The sequence below is a fragment of the Strix aluco genome, chromosome W (genome assembly GCF_031877795.1).
Source record: "Strix aluco isolate bStrAlu1 chromosome W, bStrAlu1.hap1, whole genome shotgun sequence".
In the NCBI taxonomy this organism is placed as follows: Eukaryota; Metazoa; Chordata; class Aves; order Strigiformes; family Strigidae; genus Strix; species Strix aluco.
Window position 1 is genome coordinate 29,352,113 of NC_133970.1, and position 19,278 is coordinate 29,371,390.

General features: G+C 44.4%; 1 protein-coding gene across 2 annotated transcripts in view; it reads right to left on the minus strand.

Annotated features, from left to right (window-relative positions):
- Positions 1 to 19,278, minus strand: part of LOC141917749 (proprotein convertase subtilisin/kexin type 5-like) — a 256,235-nt gene that overhangs the window by 200,933 nt on the left and 36,024 nt on the right. The gene's annotated exons all lie outside the window — the stretch shown is intronic.

The window sequence follows — 19,278 nt, forward strand, 5'->3', positions numbered from 1 at the left end:
AAGACACACAGTTTTTCTCCTTGGGGAATTATTGGCAGGTTTTCTATTCATGGGTGCAATTGCAGCAATTGCTGAGTGAGCAAGACAGCAGCCTCTGCCCAACCTCCTCCCTTGCACACTGTACCACAGCAGACCACAGACCAGTTCAAAATTACAGGATGAAAATCACACAGCAGATTTGTGGCAGAGATGAGAACAAGTTCTAGGGAGCCTGTATTCCTATCTTGTGGCTTCCAACTGCACCAGCCCCAGGTATCTTAGACAAAGCATGTTTCAAGTAGTTTGGGATTCTTCCCTTCTTCAGATCTGGAGTACCCTAATCAACTCAGATGCTTATGTTTCAGTTACTAAGATAACTCAGTCTTGGAAAAGTCAGGAAAGATCTTTAACGCAGCTTAAAAGCAACTGTCATGTTTATACAAGTTACTTACTCTATCATTTATGGCCACAGTTTATCCAAATCACCTCATAACAACTCACAATCTACAAGGGAACACAATTAAAAAAACCCACAACTCCTATATAACAGATAGGTCTACTTCACAGAATTACAGAATCACAGAATGTTTAAGGTTAAAGGGATCTCTGGAAGTCATTTTGTCCAACCCCCCTGCTCAAGCAGGGCCACCTAAGCAGGTTGCCCAGGACCATGTCCAGACAGCTTTTGAATTATCTTCAAGGAGGGAGACTCCACAGCCTCCCTGGAAAACCTGTTTTAGTACTCAGTCAGTCACCCTTACAGTAAAAAAGCATTTACTTATGTTCATATGGAACCTCCCGTGTTTCAGCTTGTGTCCATTGACTCTTTTATCACTGGGCGCCACTGAAAAGAGCCTGTCTCTGTTGTCTTTCCACATAGAATCATAGAATAGTCCAGGTTGGAAGGGACCTCGAAAGATCACCTGGTCCAACCTGTTCTGGGAAAAAGAGCCTGCCTGGGGAGGTTGTTCCAGTGAATGATTGTTCTCACTGTAAAAAATTTCTTTTTTATATTGATATGAAACCTCTCCCAGTGCAAATTGTACCCGTTGCCCCTTGTCCTCTCTATGTGGCTCCTTGTGAAGAGAGACCCTCTGTCCTCTTTGTAGCCACCCTGTAAGTACTGGAATATTGCAATGAGGTCCCACCTGAGTCTTCTCTTCTCCAGGAAGAAAAAACCCAACTCCTTCAGTCTTTCTTCACAGGAGAGATGCTCCAGTCCCTTCATCATCTTCATGGCCCTTTGCTGGACTCTCTCCAGTATGTCCACATCTCTCTTGTACTGGGGAGCCCAGAACTGGACATGGGACTCCATGTGTGGCCTCACCAGTGCTGAGAAGAGGGGAAGGATCACCTCCCTTGACCTGGTCTCCAACTAGACTTCATGCCACTGATCACCACCCTCTGGGCTCAGCTGTTCAGCCAGTTTTCAATCCACCTTACTGTCAACTCATCCAGCCCATACATCAACAGCTTCTCTATGAGGATCTTGTGGGAGATTTTGCTGAAGGCCTTACTGAAGTCCAGCTAGACAATACCCACTACTCTCTCCTCTCTACCTGGCCAGTTATTTCATCATAGAAGTTTATCAAGTTGGTCAAGCATGACTTCCCCGTGGTGAATTCATGCTGACTACTCCTGATGATTTTTTTGTCCTTCATGTGCCTGGAAATGGCTTCCAGGATTATTTGCTCCATCACCTTCCCAGGAATCAAGGCAAGGCTGACCAGCCTGTAGCTCCCTGGGTCCTCCTTCTTGCCCTTCTTGAAGATAGAAGTGACATTTGGTTTCCTCAAGAACTTCTCCCAGTCACCATGGTTGTTCAAAGATTATCGAGAGTGGCCTGCAATGACATCAGCCAGCTCCCTCAGCACTCATGGATGCATCCCATCAGGGCCCATGGACTTATGTATGTCCAATTTGCTTAAGTATTCCCTGACCTGATCCTCTTCCAACAAGGGGACACGTCTTCCTTGCTCCAGAATTTCCCCCCGGACTCTGGGACCTGAGATTCCTGAAAGCCAGTCTTGCTAGGAAAGACTGAAGCAAAGGTGGCATTCAGTACCTCAGTCTTTTCCATGTCCTGTGTAACCAGGTTCCCCATCTCATTGAGCAGCAGGCCCACATTTTCCCTAGTTTTCCTTCTGTCACCTATGTACTTACAGAAGCCCTTCTTGTTGTCTTTGACATCCCTGACCAGATTAAATTCCATTTGGGTTTTGGCTTTCCTAACCCCATCCCTGGATGCTCAGACAATGTGTCTGTATTCCTCCCAGGTTACCCATACTTACTTCCACTTTCTGTATGCTTCCTTTTTGTGCTGAGTTTGGCTAGGAGCTTTTTGTTCATTCATGCAGGCCGCCTGCCATTTTTGCCTGACTTCATATTTGTTGGGATGGAGCTCTCTTGAGCTTGGAGGAGGTGATCCTTGAATATTAACTGGCTTCCTTGGGCCCCTCTTCACTCCAGGGAATCTTCCAAGCAGACCTTTCAAGATGCCAAAGACTGCTCTCCTGAAGTCTAGGGTTGTGAGCTAGCTTTTTGTCCTGCTCCCTGCCCTCAGGATCCTGAACTCTAATATCTCATGGTCACTGCAGCCAAGGCTGCCTTTGACCTTCACATCCCCATGAGCCCCTTGTTGTTGGTGAGTATGAGGTCCAGCAGAGCATGTCCCCTCACTAGCTCCTCTATCACTGTGATGGTTTAGCCCCTGCCGGGGTCTGAGACCACGCGGCTGCTGCCCCTCCCCCACAAAGGGAGTGAAATACAAAGCCCCGAGACTGAGATAAGGAAAGGTTTAATACAACAGAGCAACAGCAACACAACAAAAAATAACAATAAGAATAACAGCGATAACAATGAACAGAGCAAAGTATATACCGATACAGCAGTGAGAGAACTGGCTGCGCCAACCCACGCGATCACCGATTCTTCCCGCGCTCGCGCCAGGATGTGACTTCAGCATGGTATATGAATAACCCGGCTAGAGCTTCCCCCCACTGCTGGGGAAACTTAACCCTATCCTGGTTAAACCAGGACAATCACTTGTGTCAGGAAGTTGTCATTGATGCTCTCCAGGAACCTCCTGGATTGCTTATGCCCTGCTGTTTTGTCCTTCCAGCAGATATTGGGATGGTTCAAGTTCCCCATGAGGACCAAGGCCTGCAAACTTGAGGCTGCTCTTATCTGTCTGTAGAGTACCTCATCCATTTGTTCTTCTTGGTCAGGTGGCCTACAGCAGACACGCAGTACAATGTCTTCTTTAACTGTCCTCTCTTTAATCCTTATCCATAAGTTCTCAGTTGGCTTCTCATCCATCCCCAGGCAGAACTCCATGCATTCCAGCTGCTCTCTCACATAAAGGGCAACTCCCCCTCCTTGTCTTCCCATCCCGTCCTTCCTAAAGAGCCTGTATCCCTCCATTGCAACACTCCAGTCATGGGAGCCATCTCACGACGTCTCAATGATCCCAACAAAATCCTAGCCCTGCAGTTGCACGTACAGATCTCTAACTCCTCATGTTTATTCCCCATACTGCATGCATTAGTATACAGGTACTTCAGAGAGGCACTCCAGCATGTTGAGTTCTTGGAGAGGATTTGGGGGATTTTTTCATAACAGTGCCTTGTATGCACTTATTAGCTTACATGCAAGTGACAGAGATGACCCCACTTAAGCTCCATTTTGTTGATTTTGTGATCCCTTTCAGTCACATCACCCTAGGCCCTTTGCTCAGCAATCCTTGTCTGTCACTCACTCACAGGGCTGCTGGTTACTCTGTCCCTCCCCCATCATTCTTAGTTTAAAGCCCTCCTTATGAGGTTAGCCATCCTGCTGGGAAAAATACCTTTGCCCTGCTAAGTGAGGTGGATCCCATCTCCCAAGCAAACACTGGTCTGCAAACAGGTTCCCATGGTCATAGAAACAAAAATCCTGTTGCCAACACCAGTTCCACAGCCAATTATTGACTTGTCTTATTAGTGCCCTTCTCCTCACACCCTTTCCCCTCACTGGCAGGACTGAGGAGAACACCACCTGGGCCACCATGCCCTTGACTACTGCCCCCAGAGCTCTGTAGTCACTTTTGATACTCTCTAGGTTGCCCTTGGCAATATTATTTGTACCCACATGGAATAGCAAGGGGTAGTATTCAGAGAGCCAGATGAGCTTCAGCAGTCCCTCCACAATATTCCGGATCCTGGCCCCCAGCTGGCAGCAAACCTCTCTAGATGATTGGTCACGTTGACAGATGCATGCCTCTGTCCCTTGTGGAAGGGAGTCACCCATTACAATGACTTGCCATTTCTTCCTGGTAGTCTTTCATGGTTTAGGGTCAGGTAGACCCAGTCCTTTGCTTGTAGGCACATCTGGCTCCCTTTCAGCTTTGAGGGTGGTGAGCCTATTTTGCAGTTGTAAGCCCTTAGGTGGGGCAGGAACCTTCCTCTTGGTGCCAGAAGTCACCAGCTTCCATCCTTCCCCTTCTCCAGAGGTTTTGATTACTTTGATAGTAGGGTTAGACGCTGCCTGCTTCTCTGTTGCAAATGGGGTATGGAGGCTCTTCAAGTTGATGAGTCTCAGAGAAGATCCTGTCTGTCTCCCTTTCATCTTCTCTGATGCTGCACAGCCTGCTCACTTCTTTCCATAACTCCTCCACTTGGTGGCACAGCTCCTACAAGACAGCACAGCTCCTGCAGGACAGAAGCCTATCTCTCCTGGCATCGAAGAGAGGCCCCAGACACTCCCTGCAGCCTGGGACTTGGAGGGCTGCATCTGCCATCTGAAGCTCAGTCTGTGTTGAAGCCTCTGCCCTAGCAGGGACAGCTGCTCCAACATCTGCTGGGGAGACTGCTCTGTGGTGTGTTACCATTATGTCTGAGTGTTACAGTGCACAGTTTCAATTGAGGCCCCCTTCTTCGCACCCTTCTGTGTGAACTGCTGCACAAACTGCTGTGTCTGTTGGCTGCCTCCATTAGCTGTGTTTTCACAGCATTGCTTACCCAGGAAAGGATGAGCTGTTCTTTTCACAGCTAGTCTCCATTGCAGGAGATGCCTAGATCCAAAACTACTTGGTTTTGTAGCACCCTGATGATCCCTGTGTTCATTTTGACATTAGAAGCATGCCGAGAACAGTCATCTAGTGATGGCTCTATTTCTCTACACTCATAATTCAGAACACTCTTCCATACTATAAATTCAGAAAAATAAAATAAAGACCATTATTTCCATGGCTGTCATTTACAGGACTGACTTTCCAATTGAATGTATAAAACATTACATCTCCAATTAGACCATTTACATGATGTTACAGTGTGGTTTGGACAGTCTTGCCTAAATTTCTCTTATCTATGTTTATGTCAGTTGATAGCAATCTTTATGAGCTATTTTTACTTTGTCTTCTGTTGGGATGAAAGCATTTTTAAATGTCCTACTATAAATATGATTCTTTATATGATTACAGGTTATTAATACTCAGTACCAATAAAACCTTTTTTTTTCCTCTGACCAAGACAATCTTCATGCATGTAAACATGCATTTTCTGAAGTATACAAACATAACTCTTGTTTGACATCATCTGGGATGTGCTACAGATGTCTGCTCTAACCAGGGCAGACATTTCAGAAGCTTCAAAAACTATAAGGGCTTTCATAACCTTTCCTATTAGTACTATTATTATATTTCTAATCATCTGTTCAGTTAATTTACTTGCTGATAGGAAGGACCAAAAGACAAAACTGAACTCTGGTGGATTACATCACATGTATTACCCATTAGATGATAGCTTCAAAGCTCCTGACTGCACTTCCACTATTTGCCAGGACGGGGAAAGTCAAAAGAGATGGTAATAAATCTCAGTCTCTCACAAAGAAGGTAACAGTATTAAATTATCTAAATGCCTTCTTTAGACCATCAAATCAAAGAGTATCTGGGTCTATAAAATGACTAAACAAGTTAACAGAGTATATCTGCACTGACCACTGTTGCAGCTCTCACTGTCAGCTTCCTACATCCAAAGCAAAGGAAGTATGTTGATACAGCAAAGACCCAGGAAAGAGGCACAAAAATGATGAAAAGAAAAAAGTAGATCCACAAGCGAGCAGTTCTAGGAAGTATTCTTAGCTGAGGAAATGGAGGATTATGGGAGTTAAGACAGTATCCAGACATACTCAGGTAAGCAAACTGCTATAAGCAAACTTTGTCTTCAAGTTCACAAAGTTATAGAAACATCAAATGACTAGAATTTGAAACTAGATAAACTTGGATAAAACAAAAAGAATTAAATAACAGAACAACTTAAAAACTTCTGAAAACTCTCCATTGCTGGAAATGTTTTAATTAAGATTGGAAGACTTCTAAAACCTATGCTCTGCTTCAAATAGAAATTATTTCCAGAGAGCCATACAACATCTGGTCAAAGATGGTGTACTGGGTTTCTGTCTGTGGCAGGTGCTTGGAGCCCTCAGCCAATGGGAGCTGATATTGACCACAGATCAGAATCAGCTTGGGTATAAATGAAGTCACTTGGGGGAGCCATTTTGAGCTAGTCCCCCCAGAGCAGTGTGCTGTGGTTGGGGACTTTCCCTTTGGGTCAGGACACTGCCCAAGGAAACTCCATGAGGTTCCTATGGGTTGGGATGTTGCCCTAAGAAGTTCCTCGAGGTTGAGCGTCCTTATTTTTTTAGGTGAGTGACAGAGCGTTTTGGGTTGTTGTTAAACCCTAGGAAGTTTGTGGTGATACCTTTCTTCTCTTCTCACAGACATTTGAATCTGCCATTGTGTGTCTGCAGAGCGCTAGTTAATTGTGTTGAAAATATTTTTTTAATTTTTGGTTGTTATTTGCTTATTTGAGAGCTTCTGCAACATGGGTGGAGGTTTTTGGTAGCGTGGGGGCTGCAGGGGTGGGTTCTATGAGAAGACACCGGAAGCTGCCCCCATGTCAGACAGAACCAGTTCCAGCCAGCTCCAAGACAGACCTGCCGCTGGCCAAAGCTGAGCCAATCAGTGACATTGGTAGCGCCTCTGTGATAACATATTTAAGAAAGGGTAAAAACCACTGTGCAACAGCTGGGAAAGAGAAGTGAGAATATGTGAGAGAAACAACTCTGCAGACACTAAGGTCAGTGAAGAAGGAGTGGGAGAAGGTGCTCCAGGCACCAGAGCAGAGATTCCCCTGCAGCCTGTGGTGAAGATGATAGTGATACAGGTTGTCCCCCTGTGGCCCATGGAGGTCCATGGTGGAGCAGATACCCACCCTGGAGTTCATGAAGGGCCCTATGCTGGAGCAGGTGGATGTACCCTGAAGGAAACTGCAGCCCATGGAGAGCCCATGCAGGAACAGGCTCGTGGCAGGAACCCACACTGGAGGAGGTTTTCCGGCAGAACCTGTGACCCCACAGGGGACCCACGCTGGAACAGTTCGTGAAGAGCTGCAGCCTGTGCAAAGGACTCACATTGGAGAAAGTTTGTGGAGAACTGTCTCCCGTGAGAGGGACCACACGCTGGTGCAGGGGAAGAGTGTGAGGAGTGCTCCCCCTGAGGAGGAAGGAGCGGCAGAGAGAACGGGAGATGAACTGACCACAACCCCCATTCCCTGCATCGCTGCGGGGGAGGAGGTAGAGAAACTGAGAGCAAACCTGGGCCCAGGAAGAAGGGAGAAGTGAGGGGAAGGTGTTCTTAAGATGTGGTTATATTTCTCACTGTCCTACTCTGTTTCATTGGAAAATTAAGTGGTGGTGTTAAATTAAATTGATGTTCTTTTTTTTCCCCAATAGAGTCTGTCTTTTGCCCATAACCATAATGGGTGAATTATCCCTCCCTGTCCTTATCTCAATTCCCAAGCTTTTTGTTTTATTTTCTCCTCCCCATTCCTGAGTGAGCAAGCTGCTGGGTGGTGCTCAGTTGCCCTCTGGGCTCAAACCATGACAGAGGGGTGGGGGGAAGATGTTTTTAGACTTGTTCTTAATTCTTATTATCCTACTCTGATTAATTGGCAATAAATTAAATTAATTTCCCTAAGTCAAGTCTGTTTTGCCCATGACGGTAATTGCTGAGCGATCTCCCTGTCTTTCTCTCAACCCATGATCTTTTCCACCTTATTTTCTCCCCTTGTCCTATTGAGGAGGGGGAGTAAGAGAGCAGCTTGGTGGACACCTGGCAGCCAGTCAAGGTCAACCCACCACAGATGGTTTGATCAGATCATCACAATGTTTCCTTTTCATCTTACAGGCTATGTGTCTACTGACAACTGTAGCTGGAGAAATAGTTTCTTAGGGACACCCTGGAAAACAGAAAACTATTTAGAATTTGGAAATTCTGGTTTTATTATATGATCACATAAATTTGTTCTTACAGCTATTGATTAAACAGTGAATTGACTTTGAGTTTGGTAAATGTACTTAAAAATAACTTTTTTATTTGATTCCTTTACAAAAGTAAATATCATCAGGTATTTTGGCCTTGATTTAGAATCTCAGTGTCAATAGGAGTAACAGAATTTAGTCCCCCTCAAAAAAGGGAAAAAAATATTTAAACAATAATCTAGTCTAAACACAACTTATTTAAGCAACAGTCAACACACCAGTGGAAACAACTGGTTTACATGGGTTATATGGAGAGGATTTAGAGTAAGTGTTTTAGTTTACTAAAACATTGTTTCTCTTCATAAAATGTTCTGTGTGGCACCAATAGAAATACACTTCAACAGGATAAAATATATACTATTTGCTTTGCATTTGCCATTTGCTGAAGCTTTTATTCAACTGTCAGCATTCTCTGCATTTCACAGGCAGGGAGTCAGCACAAAGGAGCAAAGTAGTCTGATGAAGGTCACAAACACTCAGCAGCACAGCTACAAACAGGGCATAGCTGCCTGGCACCTCATCTAATCCATTAAAACTTGCAGCTCACAGGATGATGAGGATCTGCTAGTCTGAAACAGAATATCTAACCATGTGAAATGAGAGGCTTTCCAGTGACAGTGAATTTTTAAAATTATTCTAAAAGAAAGGAGGTTCTAAGGAGATGCGCAGAAAGTTGTAGGTTTTTTTCTTTTGCTTTACTTTGAGGATGGATGTCATTCCAGCTCCCTGCCCCTGCCTTTTATTATCTTTTAATAACACTAGCTATGACAAATTATCTGCGTGTATCATGATCACTTGCTGTTCACAATTTAAAATATCTGGGTGAGAAGGTTGTCACTAGAATTAAACGTGATTGTCTTGCCTGTCAGAAGCAGGCAGAGATGCATAAAAGTGTTGACACGTTACATCAGGAACATACATTGCTGCCAGAAAGTTTTTCAAATGCAGGGAAAAAAAAGCACCCTTTAATCCCTTTTTCTATTAATATCCTGCACTATAACCAATATCATCAGTATCAGATGAAGTATTCTCTCAGGAAATCATGTGTAAAATCTGTTCTGTCACATTCCTAGAAAGCCTGCTCTAAAGTGCTCCTTTCCAAACTGTAGGCTTTTTCAATCTCTCTCTCGGATGATATTCTGGCATTTGGTCCTGCAAGATCACCTTTTTCCAGAATGGCACATCTTCCCTGTTTCAAAACTAGGATCTCTTCACTTCTTCCTCTTCCAGCTCTTTCTGATATCCAGCAATTTTATACCCCAGCAGCCAAAACAGCAATTTGTTATCTCCCTGCCACTATCAATGTAAACTGACCCTAATAACAGCAAAAAGACAGTATAACATGAGACCGTTGCAGCTGTCAGTGCTGCTGTCTTCCCTGGCACACTCTTAGAACACAGATTAGTAATGAAAGTACTAATTCTCTTTACCTATCTTTAAACACTTAGTTGCACAATCATTTTTCTCTTATAAACCTACTTTGTTGCTCAAAAATGCAGGAGCCTGTACTGCTTTACTCAAACTGTAGAGTAACTCAAATGTTATTAACACCTACTAGCATCCACAGACTAAGGACTGCCAAGCAGTTTCCTCTATAACCCTCTGTTTTCATATGTTTATAACTACCATGATGAAATAGTCATCTTACAGGTTTAAATTTCTCACACAGTTTTTATGTAAAATGATTTTGTCATCGTTAAGGATAAGCAAAATCCTTCAGCATATACAGTTTTCTGTTGAGCTTCTACTGGAGACAATGAAGGGAAAACATATACGAAACTGTTTTTCCTGATATACCCTCAAATTCAATAAATTTAAGAGGGATATTTTGAATCTTAAAATTAGCCAATTGTGAATGTATCACTGTATAACATCCACTTTCAGAAATACTTGTTTCCTATATAGGAAAAGTATCTCCTGAAAGGAGTTTTCCACTTCATCACTCCTAAATAACATTTTTATGTATTTTTTGAGGGCCCTAAACAAATTTCTGTAACAAGATCTAGACTACGGTCATAAATATTGCTAGTGTTCCTAACATCTGGTGTACATGCATACTGAAAAGAAAATATATTATGACACTAGAACACACAGTATGAAGCAAAAGCTAAGGAGTTCAGTTGGCGCAAGCCCCAAATTCACCAAATGGCAGAAAGGTCAAAAAACACAGCTCTAAGTTAAAATCCAGCTAATTTTTTTAAGTAATAAAGACTTCAAGCCATGTGTTGCTTTGCAATATTCAAGTATAGCATAGAATAGCATACAATACAATACAATACAATGCAATACAATGCAATACAATACGTCAGTTGAATGGACCTACAATGTTCATCCAGTGCAACTGCCTGACCACTTCAGGGATGACCAAAAGTTAAAGCATCTTATTAAGGGCATTGTCCAAATGCCTCTTAAACACTGACAGGCATGGGGCATCGACCACCTCTCTAGGAAGCCTGTTCCAGTGTTTGACCAGCCTCTCAGTAAATAAATGCTTCCTACTGTCTAGTCTGAACATCCCCTGGTGCAGCTTTGAACCATTCCCACATGATCTGTCACTGGATACCAGGGAGAAGAGGTCAGCACCTCCGTCTCCACTTCCCCTCCTGTGGTGGTTTGACCTTGGCTAAATGCCAGGTACCCACCAAGTCGCTCTATCACTTCCCCCCCCCCCCCTTCTCCCTTTTTTTCTCAAGAGGGCAAAGAGGGGAAAGAAAATAAGATAGGGAAAAAAAAAAAAAAAAACAACCCCAAACAACCCTTGTGGGTAAAACAACAGCAGTTTTAATATAAGCAAAGTGAAGCAAAGGTCTGCGGGCAGAAGCAAAAAAAAGAAAACAGATTTATTCTCTACTTCCCATGAACAGGCGATGTCGGGCCTTCTCAGGAAGCAGGGCTCCAATACGCGTAGTGGTTGCCTCGGAGGACCAAGGGTGACCCCAGCCCCTTCCTCCTTTCTCCCAGCTTTATACTGAGCAGACGTCATATGGTCTGGAATATCCCTTTGGTCAGTTCGGGTCAGCTGTCCTGGTTGTGTCCCCTCCCAAGATCTTGCCCACCCCGTCCCACTGTGGGGGGGAAATGTCAGAAAGAGCCTTGGTGCTGTGTAAGCACTACTCAGCAGTAGCCACACCACCAGTGTGCTATCAACACCCTGCCAGCTCCCAACATAAAACACAGCACCAGGAGGGCTGCTACAGGGGAAAACCAATTCCGGCTCGGCCAGACCCAGTACACCTCCTCAGGAAGCTGCAGAGAGCAATGAGGTCGCCCCTCAGCCTCCTTTTCTCCAAACTACACAAACCTTAGCTGCTCCTCATAGGCCGTGCCTTCCTGCCCTTTCACCAGCTTTGTTGCCCTCTTCTAGATGCATTCATGTACCTTAACATCCCTCTTAAATTGTGGGGCCCAGTACCGCAGATAGTACTCAAAGTGAGGCCATACCATTGCTAAATAGAGCAGGATAATCACCTCTTTTCACTGGCTGGTTATACTGTATTGAATGCACCCCAGAATGCAGTTGGCTTTCTTGGCTGCCAGGGCACACTGCTGACTCATATTGAGCCTGCTGTCAACCAGCACCCCCAGATCCCTTTCTGCAGGGCTGCTCTACAGCCACTCCTCTCCCAGTCTATATTTGTGCCCAGCATTACTCCATCCCAGGTGCAGAATCCAGCATCTGGACTTGTTAAATTTCATGCCACTGATGATTGCCCAATGTTCTGATCTATCCAGATCCCTCTGCAAGGCCTCTCATCCCTCAAGAGAATCAACAGCACCTCCCAGTTTGGTATCGTCAGCAAACTTGCTAATGGTGCATTCAACTCCTGCATCCAGATCGACAATAAATACATTGAACAGAACTGGTCCTAGAATTGAGTCCTGAGGAACACCGCTGCTGATCAGTCGCCAGCCAGATGTAGCCCTGTTCACCCTTGAGCCCTGCCTTTCAGCAGGTTCTTCACCCAGCGCAACATGAACCTGCTCATCTCACAGCTGGACAACTTGTCCAGAAGGATGCTGTGAGGGACAGCACCAAAAGCCTTACTAAAATCCAGAAAAACTACATCCACCACCTTCCCTTCATCCACTAGGCGAGTGACCTTATTGTAGAAGGATATTAAATTAGCTAAACAGGACTTTCCCTTTGTGAACCCATGTTGGCTGTGCCTGATGATTGCATTGTCCCTTAGATGCCTTTCAATAGCACCCAGTATGATCTTCTCCATAATTTTTCCAGGTACTGAGGTTAGACTAACAGGTCTGTAGTTTCCTGGGTCTTCCCTCGTGCCCTTCTTGTAAATTGGAATAACACTGTCTAGCTTCCAGTCAGCAGGGACCTCCCCAGGCTCCCAAGACCTTTGGTAGATGATGGAGAGGGGTCCTGCTCTAAGATCTTCTAGCTCCTTCAGTACTCTGGGATTGGATGATGGACAGATGGATGGACAGATGGATGGACAGATTCCCATCTGTTCCCATGGACTTATGAACATTCAGCTAATACAACTGGTCCATTAAAATTTCAGCATCCACAAATGGAAAGTCACTGTTCCAGCCACTCATGGTCCTCCACCTCCGTAGACTGGGCAGCCCAAGGTCTATCAGTTTTATTAAGGACTGAGGCAAAAAAAAAGCATTGAATTCACTCATAGAATGGTTTGGGTTAGAAGGGACCCTAAAGATCATCTTGTTCCAAACCCCCCTGCCATGGGCAGGGACACCTTCCACTAGATCAGGTTTCTCAAAGCCCCATCCAACCTGGCCTTGAACACTTCCAGGGAGGGGGCATCCACAACTTCTCTGGGCATCCTGTTCCAGTGTCTCACCACCCTCACATCAAAGAATTTCTTCCTTATATCTAATTTAATCTTCCCTCTTTTAGTTTAAAACCGTTACCCCTCGTCCTATGACTCCACTCCCTGATAAAAGAGTCCCTCCCCATCTTTCCTGTAGGCCCCCTTAAAGTACTTGAAGGCTGCTATAAGGTCTCCCCGGAGCCTTCTCTTCTCTAGGCTAAACAACGCCAACTATCCCAGCCTGCCCTAATAAGGGAGGTGCTCCAGCCCCCTGATCATCTTCGTGACCCTCCTCTGGAATCGCTCCAAAAGGTCTATGCCCTTCCTATACTGGACACAGTACTCCAGGTGGGGTCTCACAAGAGTGGAATAGAGGGGCAGAATCCCCGCCCTTGACCTGCTGGCCACACTTCTCTTGATGCAGCTCAGGATACGGTTGCCTTTTTGGGCTGCAAGCACACATTGCTGGCTCATAGTTTTCCATCCACTACTACCCCCAAGTCCTTCTCCACAGGGCTGCTCTCAATCTACTCTTCACACAGCCTGTATTTGTGCATGGAATTGCTTTGACCCCTGGGTCAAAGCACTTGGACCTTGCACTTGGACTTGTTGAACTTCATGAGGTTTGCACAGGCCCACCTCTCAAGCCTGTCAAGGTCCCTCTGAATGGCATCCCTTCCCTCCAGCGTATCAACCGCAACACACACCTTGGTGTAGTCAGCAAACTTGCTGAGGGTGCACTCAATCCCACTGTCCATGTCTCCAACAAAGACGTTAAACAGCACTGGCCCCAACACCGACCCCTGAGGGACGCCACTTGTCACTGCTCTCCACTTGGACATCGAACCGTTGACCGCAACTCTTTGAGTGCAATCATGCAGCCAAGTCCTTATCCACCAAGTGGTCCATTCGTCAAATCCATGTCTCTCCAATTTAGAGACAAGGATGTCGTGCAGAACAGTGTCAAAAGCTTTTCATATGTCCAGGCAGATGACGTCAATTGCTCTTCCCTTACCCACCGGTGCTGTAACCCCATCATAGAAGGCCACCAAATTCATCAGGCGCAATTTGCCCTTAGTAAAGCCATGTTGGCTGTCACCAATCACCTCCTTGTTTTCCATATGCCCTAGCATAGTTTCCAGGAGGATCCGCTCCATGATCTCGCCAGGCACAGAGGTGAGACTGACCAGCCCACAGTTCCCCGGGTCTTCATTATTTCCATTTTTTAAAAATGGGGATTATATATTATATATATTACCACTACGACTTCTTAAATATGATGGATAGTGGCTTAGCCATTTCATCCGTCAGCTCCTTCACGAGCATAGGATGCATCTCATCAGGTCCCATGGACTTGTGCACCTTCAGGTTCCTTAGATGGTCTTGAACCTCATCTTCTCCTAGAGTGGGTGGTTGTCCCTTCTCCCAGTCTTTACCTTATGTGTCTTGGGCGGTGTGGCTGGAGCCCTTGCCGGTGAAGACTGAGGCAAAATAGTGGTTGAGTACCTCAGCCTTCTCCATATTCTGGGTGACCAAGTCTTCCTTTTCCTTCCGAAGAGGGCCCACATTTTCCCTAGTCTTTCTTTTATTACAGATGTACCTGTAAAAGCTTTTCTTGTTGCCCTTGACATCCCTGACAAGACTTAATTCTATCAGGGCTTTGGCCTTCCTAACCTGATCCCTGGCTACCCAGACAGTTTCTCTGTATCCCTTCCAGGATACCTGTCCTTGCTTCCACCCTCTGTAGGCTTCCTTTTTGTGTTTGAGCTTGTCCAGAAGCTCCTTGTTCATCCATGCAGGCCTCATGGCGTTCTTACCTGACTTCCTCTTTGTCGGGATGCATCTCTCCTGAGCTTGGAGGAGGTGATCCTTGAATATTAACCAGCTTTCTTGGGCCCCTCTTTACTCCAGGTCTTTATCCCATGCTACTCTGCCAACCAGATCCCTGAAGAGGCCAAAGCGTGCTCTCCTGAAGTCCAGGGTAGCAAGCTTGCTGTGCACCCTCTTTGACGCCTTAAGGATCTTGAACTCCACCATTTCATGGTCCCTGCAGCCAAGGCTGCCCTTGACCTTCACACTCCCCACCAGCCCCTCCTTGTTGGTGAGAACAAGGTCCAGCACAGCACCTCTCCTCGTTGGCTCCTCTACCACTTGGAGAAGGAAGTTATCATCAACGCATTCTAGGAACCTCCTGGATCACTTATGCCCTGCTGTGTTGTCCCTCCAACAGATATCAGGATGGTTGAAGTTCCCCATGAGGACCAGGGCTTGTGAACATGAGGCTGTTCTTATCTGTCTATCGAGGGCCTCATCCGCTCAGTCTTCCTGTTCGAGTGGCCTGTAGCAGACCCCCACTATAATGTCTCCTGTCCCTGCCCTTCCTTTAATCCTGACCCATAAGCTCTTGGTTGGCTCCTCACCCATCCCCAGGCAGAGCTCCGTGCACTCCAGCTGGTCACTGACATAGAAGACGACACCCCCTCCTCGTCTCCCCTGCCTGTCCTTCCTAAAGAGCCTGTATCCTTCCATTACAACACTCCAGTCATAGGAGCCATCCACCATATCTCTGTGATGACAATAAGATCATAGCCCTGCAGGTGTGTGCACATCTCTAGCTCCTCCTGTTTATTCCCCATGCTATGCACATTTGCATAGAGGCGTTTAATTTGGGCCCCCGATGAAGCTGACTGACTGGTTGGAATTCCTTTGTGCTGCTCTTCAGGTGATCTCCTGCTGAGCTGTGATCCCTCTCCAGGCTCTCGGCATCTATTGCTGGCACTGGCATCAAACTGGTAGGAGTGGGATGGACTGAGGTTCCCCTCCCCCAGCAACTTTAGTTAAAAGCCCTCTTCATCAGCTTGGCAAGCCCATGACCGAAGATGCTCCACTTTTTCTTCATCCCTATTAGTCCAATGACCATCTTCAACAAGTATCAGTTCAATGCTTTCTTTAGACCTCCTTTTGCTATTAATGTACTTTAAAAAGCCCTTCTTGTTGTCAGATACGGCGCTGGCCAGTTTCATCTCTAATTGAGCACATAGAGTCCCTTGCAAGGCCCCAGGTGGTAGCATATATCTCATATCTTTTGCTCTTGCCTTTCCACAGCCAGAAACATCTAAGTCCAGAGTTCCATTTTGATCTGCTTTATTGTGAATATTTTTATCTCACAAAGTTTTGGCTACTTCTGTCAGAGATGGCTGTGCCATTACCTCTGTATTTAAGGTCAGCCACCACCTTTCTCATTGACCGTGAAGCCCAGAGATTGTAATAGCAGCTGCACCATGACCCCTGTAAACTCTATTGCTCACTAAAATGAGAATTTGCCACCTGTTCTGATGCTGGGCTTATGTGATGCTGTGATAACATGATAAAAAGTGTGAGATGCTGCAGTTTTTCACAGCATTCTACTGGTCAAAATCTCAACCCCACTATTTGCCACCTTGTCTTCTAATTTCCCTGACCATCCCTCTGCCACCTTAAGAAAATCACTATAAGAAAATAGCTAGAGAATGCAAACCTGCTGAATAATTTTTTTTATTTTCTGAAACCATTTGCTATACTATTTAGGAAGTGAGCCAGTTAAAACCTCTAGACTAATCTCCAACTCTTGCCCAACAGTTAACAGCGATATTGTCATTTCAAAAGAGAAATGACCTGGCAAACAGAAAATTAGAATTTTCTGAAATTTAATATTTCTTTTTAATCCACATGCAATTAAAGATATGGACAGGAGAAAGACCCTTTAAGGCAGGTGCTGAGAACTGGGATAATTGTGATGAAGCTGAAATATAAGTGTAAGTAATCAAGCATGATAATTTATGTCAAGAAACACTTCTCTGACAGTGTACATTTTTAATTTCTGAAATTGTATTATACAGAATTCCTACCAGCCTTTTTTCTGCTTTTAGCAGAAAACATCAAAAAGTAATTGCAGTAAGTAGCTTTGATGATTATTTCTGAGGGTTTTCTTTTTAAGCACTAATAGAAAAATCAGCTATCATCTCATTAATGTGGTAATAGAATTGGACATTAAAAAAGCTTTTATTCTTCATATAGAAAACTCAGTCCTATTAACATTATGATTAAGGATTAATCATAACATTATGATAGGATTAAGCCTTTCACCTTTAGGTTACTGTCACACAAGGTTCAGCTTTGAGCTAGTTTTTTATCATGTACAGACCAAACACTCTTTTGTGTGCAGGAAAGGAACACCAACTTTTAGGTTGCTATTCCCCAAAACGATTAGACAGAACAGGATGTTTTATTTAACCTAGTCTCAGGGTGAAATCTCTAGGTCTAAGTACGTTGTGAACTGAAATCTAGTTCTTACTGGATCACAATTGAAAAGAAGTTTGATGCTGTCATGCATCCTCATCATGGTTAAATTATCCTTGATTCTTGCTCAAGCAACACAGGCTTCTCAGGGATTTTTGCTGATGCAGAATCTGGTTTAAGCTAGGACTAATATACTGGGCAGCCCTATAAGTACAGATTTCAAACACCATTAAACAAACAAAATACCAACCATCTTGTACAAACTTTACAACAACAGAAGAACCATTAGAACAGCACTAATTATAACAGGATCTAATGCAGTTGGGTGCCAGTGAGCAGCAAGCCCTATAATATGATCTAACTGTAGGACTATTTGCCCATGTTTATATCAAACTGTGTTTAATACTCCAGAGGCAGGTACTAAAGTGAAATGTTGCTATGTCCTTTCATACATTGTGAATAAGTTCATATTCTAATTCAGCCAGCAACAGGCTCTTTAAAAATACCAAATCTGATTCTTGATCTTGACTAAACTAAAGAAGGAAGGATGGCTTGTGTAAAGGATTTCTGAGACAATTAAATAAAGGGTCCACAGTGGTAAACATATAATTACTTAATAACTAACTTAAATTCCCCAGTCAAACTCTGAACATGAAAAAGAGAGTGACAGTTCCTATTATTCTTTTACCAAGTGCTGTTGATTCTTTGTTCTCTGAGTACTAATACAGATTATGTCTACCCAGGCAGACATCAGTAATTCAACTAATCCCAAGGTTTAATGGTTCTGTTATTCTATTTGGCTAACAAGATCTTTTTGTTCACTAATGAGGTTTAACACTTAGCATTGCCAATAAGAAACATAAGCTTTCCCATAATAGCATTCTCATCAGAATTCCTCTAAACTTGAAGTCCAAGATGCTTCTTTTAAAAACCCAGGGTTTTAATATTGTAATGAAATTCTTCATTCCTACTGTATTTTGTGCCTCCTACACAAAATATAAATTGGCCTTTTGTTGTATTTTCTCCTTCCCATTCCTAAGGGGGAAGGGGTGAGCGAGTGGCTGGGTGGTGCTCAATTGCCCTCTGGGCTCAAACCACGACATAAAGTGATATTTAACAGTGATTACATAATGCGATTCCTGTACCAGCACTAGCACAGAATGCTGCATATGGGACAAGACCCAAATGGTATAACAGAGAAGGCACTGAGAAACTAATTATGTCTCTGATTTTCTGCTGTGCTCTGCGTTAGAATCTCTCACAATTTTGGCCACAGTAATTTGGGCTGGCTGACAGAGATGCAAAAGTGGTATCTGGAAGCTGGGTGTAACAGGTATGTTTAAGGTTGCATGCACATGTGAACTTGTGCATTTGCATGTAAATCACTTCACAACCTCTGTGCACATGGGAAACAGCATGGAATGAGACAGATGTGAACACTTTCCTTTTGCAGTGTCACCTGAGTACAGCACTTGGTGTTTAAATGGTGGGTGTCAGCATTCGTGGGAACAGAGAATTGTGCCCTAACCATTTTCATATTAATCCCTGAAACATGCTGCTCAGGTAGAGCTTCTAGGGCTCTTACAGAACTTAGCAGACCAGCCCTATTGACGCAGGGGTAAAAATGCTCTGTATGCATTTCCCTCATCCTGTCCCTTCCTCAGGAGGAACTTCAGTCCTAAATAGGGTTTTCCAGACTGTAGAAGTATTCATGTATCCTTTAGTATTCCTCTATGATGCTTAACTTGTAGGAAATGGTACACGTGGAGCGTTCAAACTGTCTTTTGCTGATAACTTAGACATCTCTTAAATTCTTGCCAAGTTTTAGGATAGCACAAATCCTTCACAGACCACAATCATAATCCAAGGT